General features: G+C 50.4%; 1 protein-coding gene across 1 annotated transcript in view; it reads left to right on the plus strand.

Annotated features, from left to right (window-relative positions):
- The first annotated feature begins 777 nt into the window (after positions 1 to 777).
- The window catches only part of LOC144732632 (lysophosphatidic acid receptor 6-like), a 38,901-nt gene continuing 18,734 nt past the window's right edge, over positions 778 to 20,944 (plus strand). The window contains exon 1 of the mRNA XM_078614135.1: positions 778 to 853. The gene's annotated coding sequence lies outside the window, so the exon portion shown is untranslated. The remainder of the gene's footprint in view (positions 854 to 20,944) is intronic.

A 20,944-nucleotide genomic window follows, 5' to 3' on the forward strand; every position in this document is an offset into this window, starting at 1 on the left:
GGGTCCAGGTCGCATCCCGCTGCCGCGTGCACTGCCGCCTCCTAGCGGCCACCCTCCCTCGCCCCTACCCCGCCCCCAAGCCTCGTAGCCACGCCCCCAGCCTCGTAGCCACGCCCTCAAGCCTCGTAGCCACGCCCCCCAGTCTCGTAGCCACGCCCCCAAGCCTCGTAGCCACGCCTCCAAGCCACGCCCCCAGTCTAGTAGCCACGCCCCATCTCCTCGTAGCCACGCCCCCAAGCCTCGTAGCCACGCCCTCAAGCCTCGTAGCCACGCCCCCAGCCTCGTAGTCCCGCCCGGAGCCCCGCCCTATGGCGCTGTAGCCCCGCCCTTGGCTTTGGAGTCCCCAGCTCGGTGGCCCCGCCCCTATGCCTGTAGCACCGCCCACCAGCCCCGGAGCTCCGCCCACACCTCTGCAGCCCCGCCATCAACCCCGCCCCGGACCATGTAGCCCCGCCCTCCGGCTTTGTTGTCCCCGATAATTGGCCCCGCCCCCTGCCCGTAGCCCCGCCTCTAGCACATTGGGCCCGCCCCCATATGAGTGACCACGCCCCCCAGAGCAGTGGCCCCGCCCCCATATCAGTGGCCCCGCCCACATATCAGTGGCCACGCCCCTCAGAGCAGTGGCCCCGCCTCCCAACAGTCCTGTAGCCCCGCCTCCCAACAGCCCTGTAGCCCCGCTCTCGTAGCCGTGGCCCCGCCCCCGGTGAAGCGGACTCCAGACCGTGCAGACAGAGGGAGCAGCAGCAGCAGCTGCTACAACGGAGAAGAATCAGCGGAGTGGTGGTGGTGGCGAGTGTGGCGAGCGCGCTGCTGGTGACGCTGTGGAGTGAGGGAGCTTCCGCCCACGATGGAGGTGAGTCGCGTCCCCGGTGCGCTGCGTCTTGTCGCGAATGGCCGTTGTCGGCGCGTGAACGCAGCGGCACGAACAATGCGCAACGCGCACAGCAAGGGATCACACCGCGTGCGAGCGAGCGAGGGAGGGAGTGCATGCGACTAACACTCCTGTTCCGGGGGCCGACACAATGAGCGCAACTCTCGGACGCCAACACGAGTCCTGACTTCTCCTTCCCGATGGAGGTACTTGGCCTCTTCCATGGGAATGTGGAATTGCCACCAAATGGCTCGTAAAGTTGCCGCTTTGAGCCCAGCCGGGGCGGGGTTGTTGGCTCGACGTCGTTCCTTGTGGCTGGAGGCGCCGGATTGAATGTTCCCCAGACGAGTGGGTGGCGAGGGAGCGTGGGGGGGAGACTCTGACCCCCCCCAGTGGGTTTCCCTGGCGCGGCACTCTGGTGGGAGTGTGGGTTGAAGCGATGTGTGGGAACTCTCATTCTCTCATTCTCTCCCGCTCTCTCTCTTCCACTTGGAACAGACTCGGCGTATTTATTTGGACTTCGGGGTGAATGCCGATGAGCTGTGAGACTCTTTCTCACAGATGTCCAGTCGGTGCGGGTCAGAACGTCACAACAAACAAACTCCACAAACAAAAACACGACGGGAGTGCAAAGTTTAGGATATGTCAACAAATCACTTGCAGCATATTCAAGTGAAACTTAACTTTATTTTGTATCTTACCAGGTAAAGCCCGCTGAGCTTTTAGCTTCTTTTACGGAAGCGACCTGGCCACGAATGGTTGTTGCTCAACGAAGGTTCGACGGCTCGGGAACTCACCCTCTCCCAGGACTCTTAACCCACCCCCAAGGACTCGAACCGGCACGCACTCCCAGCCCGACGCAGATCCGACCGTGCCCGTTCAGTGATCGCCAAGCTGCGTTGGCTTCCAGTTGCCAAACGAATCCTTCGTTATAGGGTCGCACTCGTTACACACACAAAGCGCTCGCCTCAAAAGTGAACCACGATACGTCGCTGGTCTCGTTAAGGAGCATAAACCACCACCACCACCACCACGCCAACTGCGGTCATCCTCGCTGCAGCGGGATTTGTCTGGCCATCGAACAAAGGGTGGCGGTCACCGCACCGCGCTCTTTCAGACGCGCTTCTGTGGCCGTCTGGAACCCTCTCTCCCGATATTGGGAAGCCGCTGCAGCTGTGCGCTTTTAAATGTAAATTGGAAACTCTTTTTTTTCTTTTGAACTGTATTTTGTGTTTGGTTAACGTTTCCCCACACCTCCGATTAGCACGGTTGGATACGTACAGCGTGCGTACATAACCCAAGCCTAACGCTCATACCAAAGCTGTAGCCATGGAGTCAACATTGGGGGGGACCAAATCTTCCAGGGGGTCTGGGGGTCCCAACCCAGAAAAAAACATCTAAATTTGAAAACGAATTTCCAGCCATTTCCTGCCTAAAATATTTAAAAAATTTATTAACACATAGGATGGACTTTTTTTTTAACAATAATGTCTAATAGTGTATTGTATTACATTGCTCTGTTTTTTTTTGCTTCATTGTATGTAATGGCAGAGATTAGGGATTTATAAAAGTACAACCATAACCACAATCATATAAACAGAAATCTATTTTATAGCAATATATTCGGGGGGACATTTTGAGCATATTTATTATAATGACGGCCGCCTTGGCTCATACTCACCAGGACTCCGACCCTGATGCAGGACTCCAACCCTCACGGAAATATCTCTCTCCCCGTCACCCAGGAGACTGCACTGAGCCTGTGGACAACATTTTTCGCTTGGCTCCCATCCACGCACGACTCGCCAACACATCGCTGCAGAGTGGGCAGGCAATCGTGAAGGCCGACTCGTAGCCACTTATGATGATGGCTCGTTGTTGAGCGTCACAGCACGTTGCCTGTGTACAGCTCTTTGTCCAGTCTAGTTGGTGGTGGACAGTCGTCTTCGTGTGGCCGACGTTGATGTTGAGCAAGAACTGGAATCCCCACACCGAGGTGGCTGAGCCAGACGATTTCATCAGCAGCAACGGAGTTGTGCATCACTGTTGACGATGCCTCCTCCTCCTGCTTCGTGTGTTTGAGTCCGTTACATGTTCCGTATTCCATTCTAGTTGACCACAGTCACCGCGCACTGGATATTAAAAAAAAAGCTTTTTGTGCTAGGAATAATGATTAGACGAAGCGAAAACTTAAAAACATACTTTACCAGGAGAGGCCTACTGAGCTGTGGAGCTCTTCTTCAGAAGCGACCTGGCCACACGTGATAGGTCAATGAAGTGGCTTCTCATGTGTAAATGTATGGCTGCCAAATAGACTGAACGCATGATCAAAATTTGTAGGGACAAACTGGAGCACACGCAACCGCGGGGAGAGAAACACGCAAACTCCAAATATACAGCAGCAGGCGTCAGGGTCGGGATCTAACCCACGACCTCCCGTATACCAGGCGAGGTAGTTAACATCTCCTAGCTACAGTGATGATGAAGAGAGAGACACGCAAACTCCACATATACAGCAGCAGGCGTCAGGGTCGGGATCGAACGCACGACCTCCTGTACCCCAGGCGAGGTAGTTAACATCTCATAGCCACCATGGCGAGTATCCATCTAAGGAATGGAACAAATGTTGAGAAGACGTCCACTCATGGGAGATGGAGCGATGAAACCAGTTCCATATGCAGGTGCTGGGTGGATTGTCACATCGCAGGATGGTGAGAGGTGCAGATCCAGGAGGGTCACTTGGGAGGGTAGTGCAAGGTCTCCTCTGCTTTGCATGTATGTTTAACTTCTTTCGCACCGTACGTAGCCAACCATCCTGATCAGAGGTGTGGAGGAAGGACAACAAACTAAACACAAAAATCAGTTCTAAATAAATGTGTTTGTCAATCTCGATGATGATTTAAAAGTGCATAGCTCCAGCGGCTTGCTGCTATCGGAAGGAAGGGCGTCTGAAAGCGCAGCGTGGTGGCGATCCTAGAAACTCCGCAGCGAATGGTACCGCGTGGAGGTTTTCACAATGGGGGAGGCATCTTGGGGCAGGATGTCTCAAAGTGTGCCAGTTCGTCGCGACCCCACATTTCCACGTCTGCCCGTTCTGATCACGATTACAGATCGTGTGCGTGTGTGTGCGTGCGTTTCTCACAACGCGGGGGAGCAGTGGCGAATATCGGGTCACCACGAACCCGGTGACCCGAGTTTGATTCCCGCTCACGGGCAACATCGGTGAATAATTATCTGAACCGGTCCTGCAGTGTGTAAACATCAGCATCGGGAGACAAAGGCGGTCGGGCGTGGTGCTGGCCATCCACCCCACTCATGTGCCGTGCCGGCCTTCATAGGCGGTCGCTAAGGGCACTTGCTCCGACAGTCTGTCCAAGGCTATCTGGGGGACCTTTGTCTTTGTATTGCTCACACGAGATGGGAAGCACCGGTTGAAGTTGACGCCCTTCCTTAATTGGAATGTGTGCGAACAGCTTCACGTGGGAAGTGTTTACCAATCATCAGGGGCGACAAGCGTGCCCAAACTTGAAAGGCATTGTTAGCATGGACTCGGACGATGGTAAGTCCGGGAGGGAAAAAACTGGTTTAGTGAGGCCATCAATGACTTTGGTAATAATCGGCCCAATAGAGCCCCTCTAGAGGGTGTTTGGCCTACTCTTCTTCCACTGTATCTTGTGTTTTGTGTCACGGCTGAATGCATATTAATGTTTTTGTGGGGCTGCTGCTGCTCTACGTTGGCCGTTTGTCCGTCAGTAACAACACCGTGTGACCTTGAGGGCAATTGTCAGGTATTGCACTCGATACAATTTCGTCTACATGTTTCTAAAGAAAGCGCTATCACCGGCGATGTTTTGTGACGTCATTATTGAGGGGGGGGGTCTGACTTTTTGTGACGCCGTGTGACGACGGGGTGGGGGGCGGTCAAAAATCGTCCAAATCGCGTGACGTCATTTATGGACGGCCCCGTAATCCTTGCACGGCACAACAATTATAACCACCGCTGCTCACGCAATGCTTACATGGGCGGGAAACGAAGTGTTATCTTGAATGGAAATGATTCCTATCAAGGGGGGTGGTGGTGGGGGTGTGCACGCGCGCACTTTTACGGAGCCACATTTGGAATGACCTCAGCCCGCGCGCAGCGCTTGTGAACACATTGAGTTTGTGCCAGGCCGAGTTGGCGTTGACTGGCAAGCCCAGCTGAATGCCTGGGGCTTGTGGGTGATTTGACACCAGTTGGGAGAGGGTCTGGTAAATTGTGCATTTTTTATTATTAGACTCTTTCTAGTCAATAATGCTTCCGTAAATTCAGTGCCGGAATTATCCTCGTCGCAAAAGTAGCTGCAAATGCTACGGGCCCCGCACTTTCAAGGACCCTGCCCGAACTCCTTTCAAGCTTATTTTTTTTTTATTTTCACCTACGTGACTTTACCGAAAGAACCAAAGAGTATGGATCCTTGCAGTCACGAAAACTTAAAATCTATAATCCTTTCAAGCTATCAATTCCGGTTCAGTGATTCTGCACTTGCACTATTACTATAGTACTATACTGCCTTCAACTTTTATGAACGACTGGTTGTTTAAGGTTAGCGATTTTTTGTATTATCTGGCTGTATAGCAAATGAAAAAATACAATTACTTTATTATGCAAGTTAAAAATGTATGTGTTTTAATATTTACGTGTTTTTATTTTATTTAGGAACCCTTCATACCGTATTACACAGACCCCACACTAGCTTAATCCGGCACTGCGTACATTTTGTATTTGCGCCAATCTGATGGTGCAGGGCAACTGCGAAAGAATCATCGACGTTCACGTACGGATCATGGTCTGGCAGTCGGCAACGATTTTACTTTGTGGGTTTACCCAATTGAGTCACTAGCGGGGTGTACTTTTGTAAAATGTGGCACATTTGGACCGCGACGCCCGGCGGGACAATGGTCCGAGTGGCACCCGGTGATCTTTAACGTGCCGAGTGTGTCTGGCTTTGTGTGCTTACAACAGAGGTCACAACCGGGTACCCGATACCCGTACCCTACCCAATACCCGGCTACCCGTACCCGGCCGGGTACAGGTACGGGTAGCCGTTTGCGACCCTGGTGCGGCCGGGTACGGGTAGACCGTGAGTCACTGGTGAGTAACTGTTTGTCACTCATTTCCCAACGTCTTGTCTCTTCTCACAATTCAAGTTCCTAGAATCAACCCACCCGCGCCTGTAACATGGCTTCATCCCAGAGGTCGCAATCAGTTACCCGTACCCTACCCGTACCCGGCCGGGTACGGGTAGGGTACGGGTACGGCCGGGTACGGGTACCCGTTTGCGACCCTGGTGCGGCCGGGTACGGGTAAGGAATCAAAACCCGTTTGCGACCTCTGGGTTACAACCAGGGAGAAGCGCCTGCCGCATTCAAACCACCACTAACCTCAGCGGCGAGCGGCGAGCGCACAACACCCATGGGCCACCAAAAACATTCCCAGTGAAGAAGGCTTTCTTCACCAAAGTTCATTTTCAGGCCCTTGCCCTCCTTTTGTTATAATTATTAGTAATTTTAATCGATGTGTTTTTATACTTGTGTTTTATATTTATTTACCCGTATTTTGTTTCAGTGCTCTGTGATCCGTGGATGAAAAGCGCTTTTTAAGTCCAATTTTGTTATGATGTCAGCATCCACGTTGCCGCGTGCGGTGGACACTGAACAGCGTTACAGGGGGATGTCTCTCATTCATCACTTGGAGTGTGGAAATCAGGATCCACCAGATACGTTACCAAATGTTTCACGTGACAATTCACTTTGAATACTATAATCTCTCGATTACAAGATGCCCCGGAAAGTAAGAAGCGCCCCAAACTTGTGCCTGGTGTCAATGAAGTTGTACAAATCTGACCCAATACCCATAGCCGCCATTTGCTACTAAGTGACTGTGACGTCACCACGGTGCCTGTGCCAGCCCAGGTGCACTTTGAGGCTACCACGTGAAGTGTCGAAGGCTCGCTGACGGGAGGTCACGGGACAGACCCAGGTGCCATGGTTGGCTGACTGAGACGACTAGCAGATGCACCAGCTGTAACCCCCCACTGTGCCAACTTCCTGTATTTTATCCGCCTGGCGCTCCGCTCGTTGTTGTGAGCGTCGCTTCTCTGGAGGAGCGACTGCCTCCAACTGCCCAGTAGCGTCCTGAACGAGCACTCGACACACGCACACGTGGTTGCAAGACGCACCCCTAACTTTTGTTTGCAAACACAGCAGGAACAATGTGCGTTTTATAATCCTGGACAATTAGGCATATTATGCCTGGACTGGAGCAAGACGGCTGCTTTTGAGCATTAATTATATACCCACTCGTTTGTGCGTGCAGTAGTGTAGTGATTAGCGCGCTACGCTACCAACCCCGGCCACCCGAGTTCGATTCCCGCTCACGGCCACCAACGCTGGTGTCGATTATTTTAACCGGTCGTGGGCCTCCTGTCGGTCGACTCAGCCTTAAATGAGTGCCTGTTGTGGTGTGTAAACGTCAGCACTGGGGAGACAAAGGCGGCCGGGCGTGGTGTTTGCCACCCACTCCCTCATGTGCTGTGCTGGTCTTCAGAGGTGCTGGCTAATAGCACTTTCCCCAACAGTTGTTTAAAGGATATATGGGGGGGCCTGTGTCTTTGTCTGAGCATTATAAGGCATAAAGCACATTTATGTTGTATGTTTTGTACACTATGTAGTTTTATGTATGCATGTGCACATGCATGGCATGTGTGTGTATTTGTGTATTTACTTGCGTGTGTAGAGGTGTAAACATTGAAAAGGATAAAGGCCCAGCCCTGAAATTTCCTGCTCATACCACTGCTGGTGTAAGGTCCTCCCACTAGGAGAAGCTTTCAGATTTTGCCTCTCCAGAGGGCATTTGGCCTTCTGTTCCACGTTGCCCAAACGTCTTGGAAGAGGTGGGATTGCAACACACTTGACGTCACCACACGCGATCTGCCAACTGACTGAACGTGTGTGTGTGTGCCCACTTATATTGTGTCTGTGTGGCAATCTATCATTGCCACAAACGAATTGCCGGGACATTCAGTTCACTTCGAGGCGTGTTCAAAGGTTGCAGCCTGAAACACTTCACATCCTCCTCCGTGGTTTTCCACTTCATCCCACCGGCTCTTCACTCTCTGTAATCTGGCCGTGCATCCCTCCCTGGTCTCCCGATAACCTAATCTCTGGTCTCCTGATAAACTTCACCATATACTCCTCGGTTCATGTCACCCAGGCCCATTTCCACGGTATCCCGCTATGATTTAATACCCCAAGGCTAACACATTCCTGCGGAGGGAGCTGGTAGGAACGTTGGGTTGCTCGGTCAATGGCCAGGGTCAACGGCGGCGTAGTGTATTCCGCTGATATGCCCGACTTTGAGGGCGGACACAGGCCGGCGTGAGTAGGTTAAACGTTGAGTTTTATAAGGGCACCACGGGGTGACCAGTCCCTCCCCGCCCAGTCCCACCCCTCCCACCCTCCCCACCCAGCCCCTCCCCACCCTCCCCTCCCCATCCAGCCCCACCCCTCCCATTTTCTGATGCACGACGGACGGACACAATAATCCCCCGTGGGCTGGTGTAACCAGGAGGTTCCTACCAGTATAAGTCTTCCGGGTTAGAACCCGCTTGGCTGCCTCACTCCATGCACCCTGATGCCCCAGTCTTGTTGACACAGATCGCCTTACTCTTTGCGGTTTTTTCGGTAAAGTCACGTAGGTGAAAACGAAATAAAAAAGAAAACAACTCAATTAAATCACGACGTTTCGTAAGCAACACAAGCCTCCGTCATCAGGTTTGACTGCTCCAGCAAAATGACTGTAGCGTGTATAATTTTGCTGGAGCAGTCACACCTGATGACGGAGGCTTGTGTTGCTTCCGAAACGTCGTGATTTAATTGAGTTGTTTTCTTTTTTATGTTGTTTTCACCTACGTGACTTTACCGAAACAACCAAAGAGTATGGATCCTTGCAGTCACGAAAACTTCAAATCTAGAACAGATCGCCGCCTTACTGTCATAACAAGGCTGTCCACTCCGATCTCGGTATCGTCGCCGCATCTCGACAAATGAGGTCCAAGGAGGAGCAGGAAGAGTTCCTGGACCACTCCCTGGTAATCTCCCAGCGGCTGCTACCCCCCTACACACACACACAGAGCCTCTCCACCCCTGACCCGCTTCCACCTTCACCACATGCCAACGTCAGTAAGTGTATCTGTGCGTGTCGGCTAGTTGTGTGTCTTTGTAGAGTATCTGTGTGTGTCTGTTAGTGGAGAGCGGTCGTGTGCATGTAATAGAAGGTCCTGGGTTAGATCGCGTAAATATATAAACGTGTCGTTAAACCCGCCACCACCCGGCACAGCCGATTAGTAAGGTTTGTGACGTAAACAGAACGTGCCAATTCGTTACTAGTTCAGCACAGAGGTGTGCTGGAGAGTAAACCCACAACATTTACAATTCGAGTACGACGTTTCGCCAGTAATTACAACCAGCGTCATCAGGCGGACAGACTGATGATTATTCTTGGTTCCTTCGGTAAAGTCACGTAGAAGGGAAATAATAAAAAATTCTACAAAATATAAAACTATAAAATTCTCGCGACCTTTCGACTGCAACACAAGCAAATCAAAATTTAGACTGATGATTGTTTACGTGACAAACCTTGCTAATTGTCCGGGTGCTGGTGGGTTTAACGACACGTTTATATTTTACGCTTTCTAACCCAAAAACCCCTTACATGGATAATATTGGTCACGAAAGCCTACGCGTTAAAGCGGTCGTGCAGCGGTTAGCGGGTCTGCGCTACAGACCCGGCGAACCAATTCGGTTCCCGCTCGCAGCCAACATCGGTGACGATGATCTGCACCAATCATTGGACTTCCATGAGGGTCGAGCCGGCCTCACATGAGTCCCTGGTGTGCTGTGTAAAGACAAAGGCGGCCGGGGTGGTGTTGGCCACCCTCTCCCTCGGGGGCTGTGACGACCTTGATATGCGCGGGGTGGGGGGGATTTTTGTGTGTATATGGGGTTTCATATATATACACATACACACGATAAGACAAAATGGCGAAGATCCCCTATGTAACGGTCGTCAGACTGTTGGGGCAAGTGCTGTTAGAGAGCGCCCCTATGAAGGGTGGCACGGCTCACGGGGAGTGGGTGGCCAGCACCACACCGCCACTGTCTCCCCAGCTGATGCTCTCACACTGTTCCAGGGACTCGTTTAGGGCCAAGTCGACCTAGAGGAGGCCCTGGTCCGGTTGATTTATTTGCCGCTCTTAGTGGTCGTGAGCAGGAATCGAACTCGATTCTCTGGGTTTGTAGCAGTGCACTAACCGCTACACTACCACTCCCCATATATATTGGCACACACGCAATATACACGCACTACACATACACACAAATGCTGTACTGTACGTACAAATGTGGTGGTGCTCTGTCAGTCATCTCAGTCGGTCTATAACACCGGGGCCTGTCCTGTGATCCCCAGCCAGCTGCGACCCTTCCCACACCTCAAAGTTCATCTGGCCTGGCACAAGCACCGTGTTGATGTCACCACCACTTTGTGATGAATGGCGACTATTGTTGGTGTTGTTGGCGGGGAGCGGTGGTGTAGCGGTGAGCGCTGCGCCTATGAACCCGGCGGCCCACGTTCGATTCCCGCTCGCGGCCAACGCCAGTGACGATCATCTGAACCGGTCCAGAAGCTCCCCGAGGACGACTTCCTCTGAGCGTCAGGTGGAATGTGTAAACATTTCCACTGGGGAGGCAACGGCGGCATGGGCGTGGTGTTGGCCACCCACCCCCGCGTGTACCGTGCCAGCCTTCATAGGTGCTCGTAAACAGCACTTGCCGCGAACGTTCGCAAGGCTATGTGGGGGCGCGGATCTTTATCTCTTGTGTGTTCCTGTGTGTTCCTGTGTGTTCCTTCACCTTCGTTGGGTTGAGTTTGCTCTGGCCCCGAGCTGGTCAGAGCAAAACGACACTCCTCTGACGAGGGCGCACAAAGATCAAAGACCAGATTATTCCGCTCGTTTATATTTCTCATGCACAACATTGACGACGTGTAAAATGTCCCATGTGAGCCAGCCACTTCAAGGGGGGAGCGTGGGTGGTGGTGGGTGGTGGGGTGGTGTGGTGGTGAGCACTATTGCAGCAACACTTTGTAAAAGGAGTTGCCACCTGTCCCGGGTTTGACCCGAACAGCTGAGACTCTACATTGGGGCTTGACTCGGCAGAGTCCAGAACTCAGGAGCTTGAGCAGTGCACGAATTGATTCGTTCCGAGATTTGGTACCATTTCTGCTGCATTGAACCTGGTACATGTTGAATTTCTTTCGCACCGTACATAGCCAGTGGGGCCGTCCATAAATGACGTCACGCACCTAGGGGGAGGGGGAGTCAGACATTTGTGACGATGTGTGACGAGGGGGGGGTTTGAGAAATGTGACGTCACATCAAAATGCGCAACTTTAAATAAATATAGACAACACGTTCTACTTAATTAAATAGACTTTTTAATACATATTTTCGTCCTACAACATCAGAGTGCAGCGCCACATTAAATACGCACTACAATGACAATAGTTTAAAGCGATTTGAAGCATGTTTTATTTTGGGGGGGGAGCAGAGCTTTGTGACGTCATGTTTGAAGGGGGGGGGTCTAACTTTTCGTGATGCTGTGTGACCAAAATCACGTGACGTCATTTATGGACGCCCCCAGTATCCTGCACAGTTTCGGTAATCGTGTCGAGCGAGCGCCGTCTGGGTTAGGCCTCCAGTGTAAACGGTGGCAGGCCCCGTATATCCCAGCAGTATCTTCGAGTTTCAGGAGACTTGAGTTGACAATTCGGCTCCAGCAGGATGAGAGAACACGTGCAGGCCGGCAACGGGAATGGGTCTCGAGCAGCGGATCTCAGAGTGCGGTCACCGCCACCGCCAGTGAGTGGTCCCCAGCGATCCAGGCAACAATGGTGGTGACTTTCGATTTAAAGCTTTCGTGACTGCAGGGATTCACATTCAGACGCTGTCTTCCCGACAGACCTGTTCTTCACCTGAGGACGGCTGCTTGCGTTGTGGCCGAAACGTCGTGAGAATTGTATTTTATTATGTTTTATTTTTATTATTTTATTTTTTCCCTTCTACGTGACTTTACCGAATGAACCAAGAAGAAAAAAATGGTTGTGACGTTTGTTGTACTTTTTGTTTCGGACATTGATATTTTACGAACGATATTTCATTAAAAAATTAAGTTAGGTAAACTTCCCTAACTATATACTACCCTTACCCTAAGATTTAAATGCCCCTCCTCCCAAAAAAATATTAATAATTTTGCGACTGGTATTTCGAGAGAGAGAGAAGTTAATTTGTTTTGTAAACAGGGGGTGGGGGGCTGAGTGGTCCACAGGCCAGCAGAGTTTGAGAAACGCCGCTCTAGACTGTGAGTATTTAGTAGTGGCACGATGATTCGTGTTACGTATCATCGACAATTACCTAAATTAGAAAACGGTTGGCTCCGTGTTTGTATTTGTACCGAGAAAAAGGCGGCGACCCCGCCGGTGTATCCCAGCAAACACGTTCTGCTGCTTTCAGGAGACACGGGTGCACCACCGTTCGGCTCTCGTTCCAGTCCTAGAGAAGGTGCGCTAGGTCGCCACGGGACAGGGCAAGAACACAATTTTTGTTCCTGGGTGGTAAGTGTTATTTGCTAATTGCTTATGCCTCAAAAGTATCGAAAATGGCTATTATTCCCCACAAACTTTGCTTTTGTGAGCAGGGCTTTACGTGACGGAATTGCACAAATGCACACCACGTTTTCTCATTGAAAATTAGTACATTTCAAACTATCACTGTCCTCGTCACAAAAGCAAAGTTTATGGGGAACAATAGCCATTTTCTGTACTTTTGAGGCATAAGCAATTAGGAAATAACACTACCCAGGACCAAAAAAATTAAATAATTGGTTACACTGTTATTAATGGAGTGGATTATTAACTTAACTTTTGTGTCCTGGTCACAAAAGCAAAGTTTATGGGAAATAATAGCCATATCTGTACTTTTGAGCCATAAGCAATTAGGAAATAACACTTACTACCCAAGAACAAAAATAAATAAATATATTATTCGTTCGACAGGGAGTTTATCGAGCCTGAGAAGTGTTTGGTCTTGGCACCTGGCTCATTAGTCACCTGCAATGGACAGATTACCTACATTCCCTCAGTATCCCTCGCTCTGTATGTGTACTCTGATCTGGTTACCAGTGTTGTGTGCTGCTTTATCTCAGTATATGCAGCGGTGGAAATGGGCCGGAACGCCCCGGTGGGAGTGCGAATTTGAGCCCTGTGACTGCGTACCGGATGGAATCACGGATTCATCTTTTTTCCTTATCCCCCCCTCCCTCCCCAAACTTTCCGCTGACTTGTAAGGTTCCCACACGCAAGAGTGTGAACTCTCCTCTGTCCTGGTTGAACTGCCCTGGGCACGCCTCTCTATCAGCCAGCCAATCGAAAACCCAGTCATTGGTTTCATAACCACCCAAGTATATATACTCATTTTCTCAGTTTAACACGTAGGCTTTCGCGACCAATATTATTCATAATAAAGTTTTTGGGTCAGATCGCGTTATTTATAAATGTGTCGTAACCCTCCACCACCCGACACGGCCAATCAGCAAAAAAGTGTCACGTTGACAAAAGACAAATAGTTCACTGCTTTAGCCCACCGGTGTGTTGAAGAGTGAAACCACAACATTTACAGCGAAACGTCGAACTCAAAAACTGTAAATTTTGTGGTTTCACTCTTCAACACACCGGTGGGCTAAAGCAGTGAACTATTTGTCTTTTGTCAACGTGACACTTTTTTACCGATTGGCCGTGTTGGGTGGTGGAGGGTTACGACACATTTATAAATAACGCGATATAACCCAAAAACGTTGATTATGAATACTCATTATCTACTACTTCTTTTTGTTAATTATGAAAAAGCCATAACAAAGTAATTGCTTCTAACACGTGGCCTTTCTCTCTACATGCCCTAGAAAATAAACTTTTTTGGGGGTCACTCCACCCCTGGTACAAACAATAAGTGATAGCCTCTCTCCGCTCAGCACACACATACCTCCCCTCGTGATGTAATTCCATTTCCAACCCCTGAGTATAACTTCACAGCAAGTATGATAATAATAATAGACCGAACGCTGACTTTAGAAACCCATCCGGGCTTTCAGTCTCTCCGCGTACGAGGTGGCGGGCGACCCTCGGCTCTGTGCGCCCTCCTCGCCGCCGTTGTAAAACCACCGTCCGACGTCCCACACCGTTCGGCCTCGCGGTCGGCCACCGACCCTGGCAGGCCACCACCGCGACCGCACTTGTGCCTCCATCCCGATCGCAAGCGCCAGGCGCCGGGTTTGCCAGCAGGACATGCGGGGCGCGGCGTTCAGAAGCCTCCGCTCTACCACCACTACTACCACCAACAACCACCACCGTTGCCCTCCCCCACACACTGCCTCCCGTGTCACGAGCGCTCCTGCAGAGGCACAGCTGCGCGTGGGGGGAAACGGGATAGCCTTGGGAATTGGTGACAATGCACTTCCTTTCATTCTATAGCTGCCTCGCCCAAGGCAGCTGCTGAGGAAGTGGTCCCACTTCGTGTCATCGAGTCCAGCACCACCGCTACTTTCCAGGGTGCTCTTAAAATTATAAATTGTTATCGTTGTGTACTACCTGTTGCAGCAGCAATCATCATTATCACCTGTTGCAGAAGCAGCAGCGGCATTGGCTAGGCACCATCGAGTTCTTAAACGGAGGTGAAAACACACGTGGAGGAACATACGAGCGTGCGCACACGACACGTGCACATATAGGTGCACACAAACCATGCGTATGTCTGTTGAACTTCGTTCGCACTGTACATAGTCAATCGTACTAATCGGAGGTGCGGGGAAGGACAACAAACTTAACACAATCAACAGTTTTAAATAAATGAGTTTTCAATCTAGAGGATTGAAAAGTGCATAGCTCCGGTGGCTTCCTAATATTGAAAGGAAGAGCATTCCAGACGGCCACAGAAGCGCATCTGAAAGCGTGCGATGCATTAAATGTCTTTGTCGCATGGCTAGCCAAAAGCCACTGCTGTGAGAATGACCGGAGTTCACGTCATGATGGTTTATGCTCTTTGACGAGGTGATTTGGTGATGATGCTGCTGCTGCTTTGGCAGCAGTGCAGAAGCACAAATAACTAAAACAAAACATTTGACACTTTCATCAATGACACACACTGTGGCCTAAAAATGAAAAACACATTTAATAAGCAACGTTTCGGGGAATGCCCCCCACTTTTGTAGAAATTGTAAACTATTTAAAACTATTTTTATTTTACTGGCCCACTGAGCTGTGTAACTTTTTCAGAAGCGACCTGGCCACAAATGATAGCTCAACAAAGTGGCTTATCACGTGGAAATTCATAGCAGCCAAATACTCTAAATGCATGTTTCTAAATGTGGAGGGAAAAACCGGATGACCTGGAGAAATATCCACGTGATCACGGGGAGCATATGCAAAACTCCAAATATACAGGCATCAGGATCAGAATTGAACCCATGACATCTTGCATACCAGGCGAGGTAGTTAACATCCCGCAACCGTGGCAGTCTCTCTCAAGCCTCGCTGTGCATGTGCTATGAAGGGCAATTGCTCGAAACGTCACCCATATATATGTATGTTACTTTTAAGACTATAGTGTTATTGACGAATGCGTTCGAGTTTTTCATAAACATTACACGTTGTATGAGCACAGGCCTCCGATTAGCGTGGATGGCTACGTACAGTGCGCAAGAAGTACAACAACAACAACAACATATAAATACGTATTGTGTGTAAGCATGGATTCATTGTAACTGCTCTACCTGCCAGACATGCCAAGAAGGGGAGTCACGTGTGATGCCCTGTGCTGGCTTCTGCTCCCCTCCGCCTCCTCCCGTGCCCGTTAATGATCCGGGCTGTGCCGCATTGCAAAGAGGATCCGGACACGGTGATTGATTGACAGCCGGGCGGTGGTGGTCGTGCACGTGGCTGCCGGTAACCCAGCGCTGTGGAGGCAGCAGTGAGGGTGGGCGGGTGGCATCGATGTTGAGAAACTCCCTTTCCCGTGGGCGTCGATGAGGTGCCGTGTACCCTGGCTTGTCGGGGGAATGCGGTAAAACTAAAACGTGGATTCTACACCCTGTTCTGTCTGTATGGGATACAGTGTTTCTCCCTCGCACGCGAGGTTTTCTCCGGGCGCATCCGGTTTTCTCCCACATGAAGACACTCATTGACTGATAACGCCTAAATCTTTTTATTAAAGGGAAATTTGTGAATATGTGTGTCTGTTCGAAATGTTTAGCGTACTTCCCAACATGCAACAAACTTTAAATTTGGCATGTGGGTAGCTTCCAGACTGTGCACAATGCAAAAAGTATAAAATAGACTTTTGTATTTTGGGGGGGGGGCGCAATAATGGATATATTTTGCACGACAAGTGAGCGGTGACGTCACATCTGTGATGTCACCCGCATGCGGCAGCGTCACGCAGTGTGCCTGCTGACGTCACCCCCCCCACCCTCTGCGTAGGCCGTGTATTAGTCAAAGACAAGAATCCAAGTCTCGGGCGAAGCCGAATAGTAAAGCTAGTCTATATATAGAGAACCGCAAATCTTAGGCAATCGTCGGTGCCAGCATCACTCGTGGCTGCTGCCTTCACTGTGGTTCCTCGTGTGGCGGCGTGTTACGAGTTGAGACTTTTTATTTACACGCTTTTATTTAACTCACTCTGTCTGTTGTTGTTGTATCCTCAAATCTTGTTACTCAAATTTTACCCACTTCCCAATGTGGTTTTGACTGCAAACTTGGTATACTTATGTCATACTGATGACAATACGATATTCTATCATAAAATATAAAAAACATATATTTTTTAACATTTTTTTTTATATATCTTATGTTTCGGCTTGCCTCTAATTGTCCACGGTAAACTGACGTTGGCTGTGATTGGCCACGGTCCCTGACGTGATGGCAAGCTTCGGGGCCACTTCCTGGAGTCGTGGAGTTCTGTCATTACTCGTACGGTACATTTCATTAAAGCGTGTTTAAAAAAAAGTTTTTTTAATGTTACTTATTTTTATTATTAACTGGCTAAATAATCTGACTGCGTGGACTATTTCACCGGGCCACTCTCTCTCTCCTGTTCACGTCCGGGGCCACCGGAAGAGCAGAAATGAGACAGTGCTCGTACATTGATCATGTGTCTGCTGTGAGTGGAGCGTCGATCGACGCCTTGGTGGGACAACCCTTACAGAACGAGATGTCGAGATGTCCCATCTCCAGGGATTACCCCGCGGTGAAATACTGTCATAACAACAAGAAAAAATGACCGCGTTCAGTCAGTTTTAGGTTGAAAGTTGATTTTGTTTAACCAGACGAACTTAAAAGATTCAGGATGAGGCTAATTTTCAAGAGCCACCCAGCGCATCGGTCTGCCAGTTGGGATCAATGATTGCTGCTGTGTGTGTGTGAGAGAGGTCCCAATAGAGCAATCGGTGGTGGGACATTTTGAATTTGGCAAATCTGTACCCTGACGCCGGAGCACAGCGGCCTACTCTTGCCATTTACGTCACGGGATCCTGAACGCCGTTCTGTGACGCGGACGGAGCGCAGTAGCGCTATCTTCGGCGTCATTACGCCCGCAAGTATTAATCGGGGCGGCCGCTAGATTCGAACCGTGCGAATCTCTTCAACAAGTGGCGAACGAACGCCTCGATAGGCCAACGTCATCGCCCAACGATTGGCAGGCGGTAGAGGCAAAATGTTGACGAACTTAAACAACCCTATCGTGCAAGTTGCAGTGTCCATTCAAGGCTTTTGATGTAGAAAAAAACCCACATTGTAACATGATACCAGCGCACAATAGCCAGATGATGTCATCGTCCGGCAGAGGAGGGTGTGACCTGTTATTCTAAGCCCAACTCTTGGCAATTCGCCGGTCCTTTTAACAAGCCCTGGCGTGCATATGAACATATAAGATAAAAAATACCGTGTTACTGTACGCTTTCTCACCAATATTAAATCCATCGTTTAGGTGTTTCAGACATCGGCTTACGGAGTGTGTAATTATATAATGGAGGCAATTTATAAATTTCACGTGGACTGGCCTTAGTGTCCCCTTATTAAACTCTCTGCATTGACGCATTATCTTTCTCTTGTCCTGTGCCATACTGGCCCGGCACAACATTCTCTTCATCACGCTGGAGCCGAGACGTGCGCTGAATGTCTCCTAAGAGCAGTCGAGCAGCTTGCTCGGGCATCCTGGGCTTGCCACCCTTTCCACCGTCGACCAAAACCCGGACAACGCATTCCTCTCCGTCGGCACGAGGTCCTTCGTCAGAACGGCGCTTTTCCAGTGGCACAAAGTTCAAACGTGGCAATACCGCTAAGGGGCCGTCCATACATGACGTCACGCACCTAGGGGGGGGGGGGTGGTCAGACATTTGTGACGATGTGTGACGAGGTGGGGGGGGGGGTTGAGAAATGTGACGTCACATCAAAATGCGCAACTTTAAATAAATATAGACAACACGTTCTACTTAATGAAATACTTTTTAATAAATGTTTTCTCCTACAACATCAGAGTGCAGCGCCACTTTAAATACGCACTACAATGACAATAGTTTTAAGCGATTTGAAGCATATTTTATTTTCAAAATGTAAATGTGTTTTTTTGGGGGGGGCAGAGCTTCGTGACGTCATATTTGAGGAGGGGGGTCCGACTTTTTGTGACGCCGTGTGACAAAGGGGGGGGGGGGTCAAAAATCGTCCAAAATCGCGTGACGTCATTTATGGACGGCCCCTACCCAGACGTCGAAACGATCAGCTCCTGCTGCCACCCGACCACACAGATGCCGGTTCCCGGACTGTGCCGGGTCAAACAGAGCGACAGATGGAAACGCGATTAGTGACCATGTCCAGTGCTCGCTGCATTCCTTCGCGAGTCTCAGTCGTGTGCGATCGGCTTCAGCTACTGCGGGTTTTGGTGAGCTCTCGGACAAAGACGGTGGTCACCACATCGCGTACTTTCAGGTCCGCTTCTGCAGCCGTCTGGAACGCTCTTCCTTACGATGATAGCAAGCCACTGGAGCTATGAAATTTTAATAATTTGGATTGAAAAGTCACTTCTTTAGAAACTGCTTTTTGTGGTTAGTTTGTTGTCCTTCCCCCGCACCTCCGATTAGCACGGATGGCTACATATGGTGCGAAAGAAGTTCAACATACATACAGGACGAAATATCCTGTAGTTTTATCGACAACATATAAAACACATCATTTAATGTTTAAATACATCGTTTAAAACTTATATACGTAATTTAATGCTGTATGTTGTGAAAGAAGTTCACATCGCAGAAGATACCCAGACCTCGCCCTTGTTAACATCATCCAATATCCACTGGCTCGGAACTTGTTGCGAACTCTGCAGACGTAACACCTTCCTGCGGAGGGAGCTGGTAGGAACGTTGGGTTGCTCGGTCAATGGCCTGCAGGGTCAACGGCGGCGTGGTGTATTCCGAAAATATTCCCGACTGTGAGGGCGGGCACAAGCCGGCGTGAGTAGGTTAAACGTTGAGTTTTATAAGGGCACCACGGGGTGACCAGCCCCTCCCCAACCAGCCCCCCCCCTCCCACCCCCCCACCCAGCCCCAACCTCCCCACCCAGCCCCTCCCCACCCAGCCCCTCCCCACCCTCCCCACCCAGCCCCTCTCCACCCAGCCCCTCCCCACCCAGCCCCACCCCTCCCACCCCCCACCCAGACCCTCCCCACCCAGCCCCTCCCCACCCTCCCCAACCAGCCCCTCCCCACCCTCCCCTCCCCACCCAGCCCCACCCTCCCCACCCAGCCCCTCCCCACCCTCCCCAACCAGCCCCTCCCCACCTTCCCCTCCCCACCCAGCCCCACCCTCCCCACCCAGCCCCTCCCCACCCTCCCCACCCAGACCCTCCCTCCCCACCCAGCCCCTCCCTGCAGGACGGACGGACACAATAATCCCCTGTGGGCTGGTGTAACCAGGAGGTTCCTACCAGTATTATTCCAGACTTATTGCGAAGGCATTACGACCACTCCCCCCACCGCCGCAGCCCCACCAGCCCCGAGAAGAGGCTGGCTCGCCGCATATTTTAATTAAGAATCTGAACACCTGATTCAGCCCACCGTGAACCAAAACATCGCAGTCGTTTGACAATCACAAGAATAAATTACACGAATAGAGCCCCTTTTTACAAGGTGGTCTCAAAGCGCCGTACAGCACAGAAATAAATTAATTAATTGCTCGCCAAAGGGAGGAAAAAGCTAACAAAGTACAAGAGCCGATTGAGAGAAGCAAGAGCAACTGGCGTTTCACTCACGATTCAAATGACTAAACTGTTAACTATTTTATATTTCACCGAGGTAAGGGCACCCACTGAGCTGTACAGCTCCTTTTCCGAAGCGACCTGGCCACAAATGATAGCTCCATGAAAGTGGCTTATCACGTGGACACTTGCAGCAGCCAAATATCTAGATTTGAAGCTTTCGTGACTGCAGGGATTCATACTTTCTGGTTCTTTCGGGAAAGTCACGTAGATATAAAAGAAAATAAATCACGATGTTTCGGTCGCAACACAAGCGTCCGTCATCAGGTGAGACAACCACAGCAAAAAACAACTTGAAACGCATGTTGATTCTAAACGTGGAGGTAAAAACCTGAGGACCCAGAGGAGGAAACATCCACACGACCACGGTGAGAGAGACACTCAAACTTCAAATATACAGCAGGCGTCAGGGTCGGGATCGAACCCACGGCCTCCTGTATACCAGGCGAGGTAGTTAACATCTCCTAGCCACCGTGATGATGAGAGAGACACTCAAACTTCAAATATACAGCAGGCGTCAGGGTCGGGATCGAACCCACGGCCTCCTGTATACCAGGCGAGGTAGTTAACATCTCCTAGCCACCGTGATGATGAGAGAGACACTCAAACTTCAAATATACAG

This window comes from Lampetra planeri, chromosome 43 (genome assembly GCF_965212315.1).
Source record: "Lampetra planeri chromosome 43, kcLamPlan1.2.h2, whole genome shotgun sequence".
In the NCBI taxonomy this organism is placed as follows: Eukaryota; Metazoa; Chordata; class Hyperoartia; order Petromyzontiformes; family Petromyzontidae; genus Lampetra; species Lampetra planeri.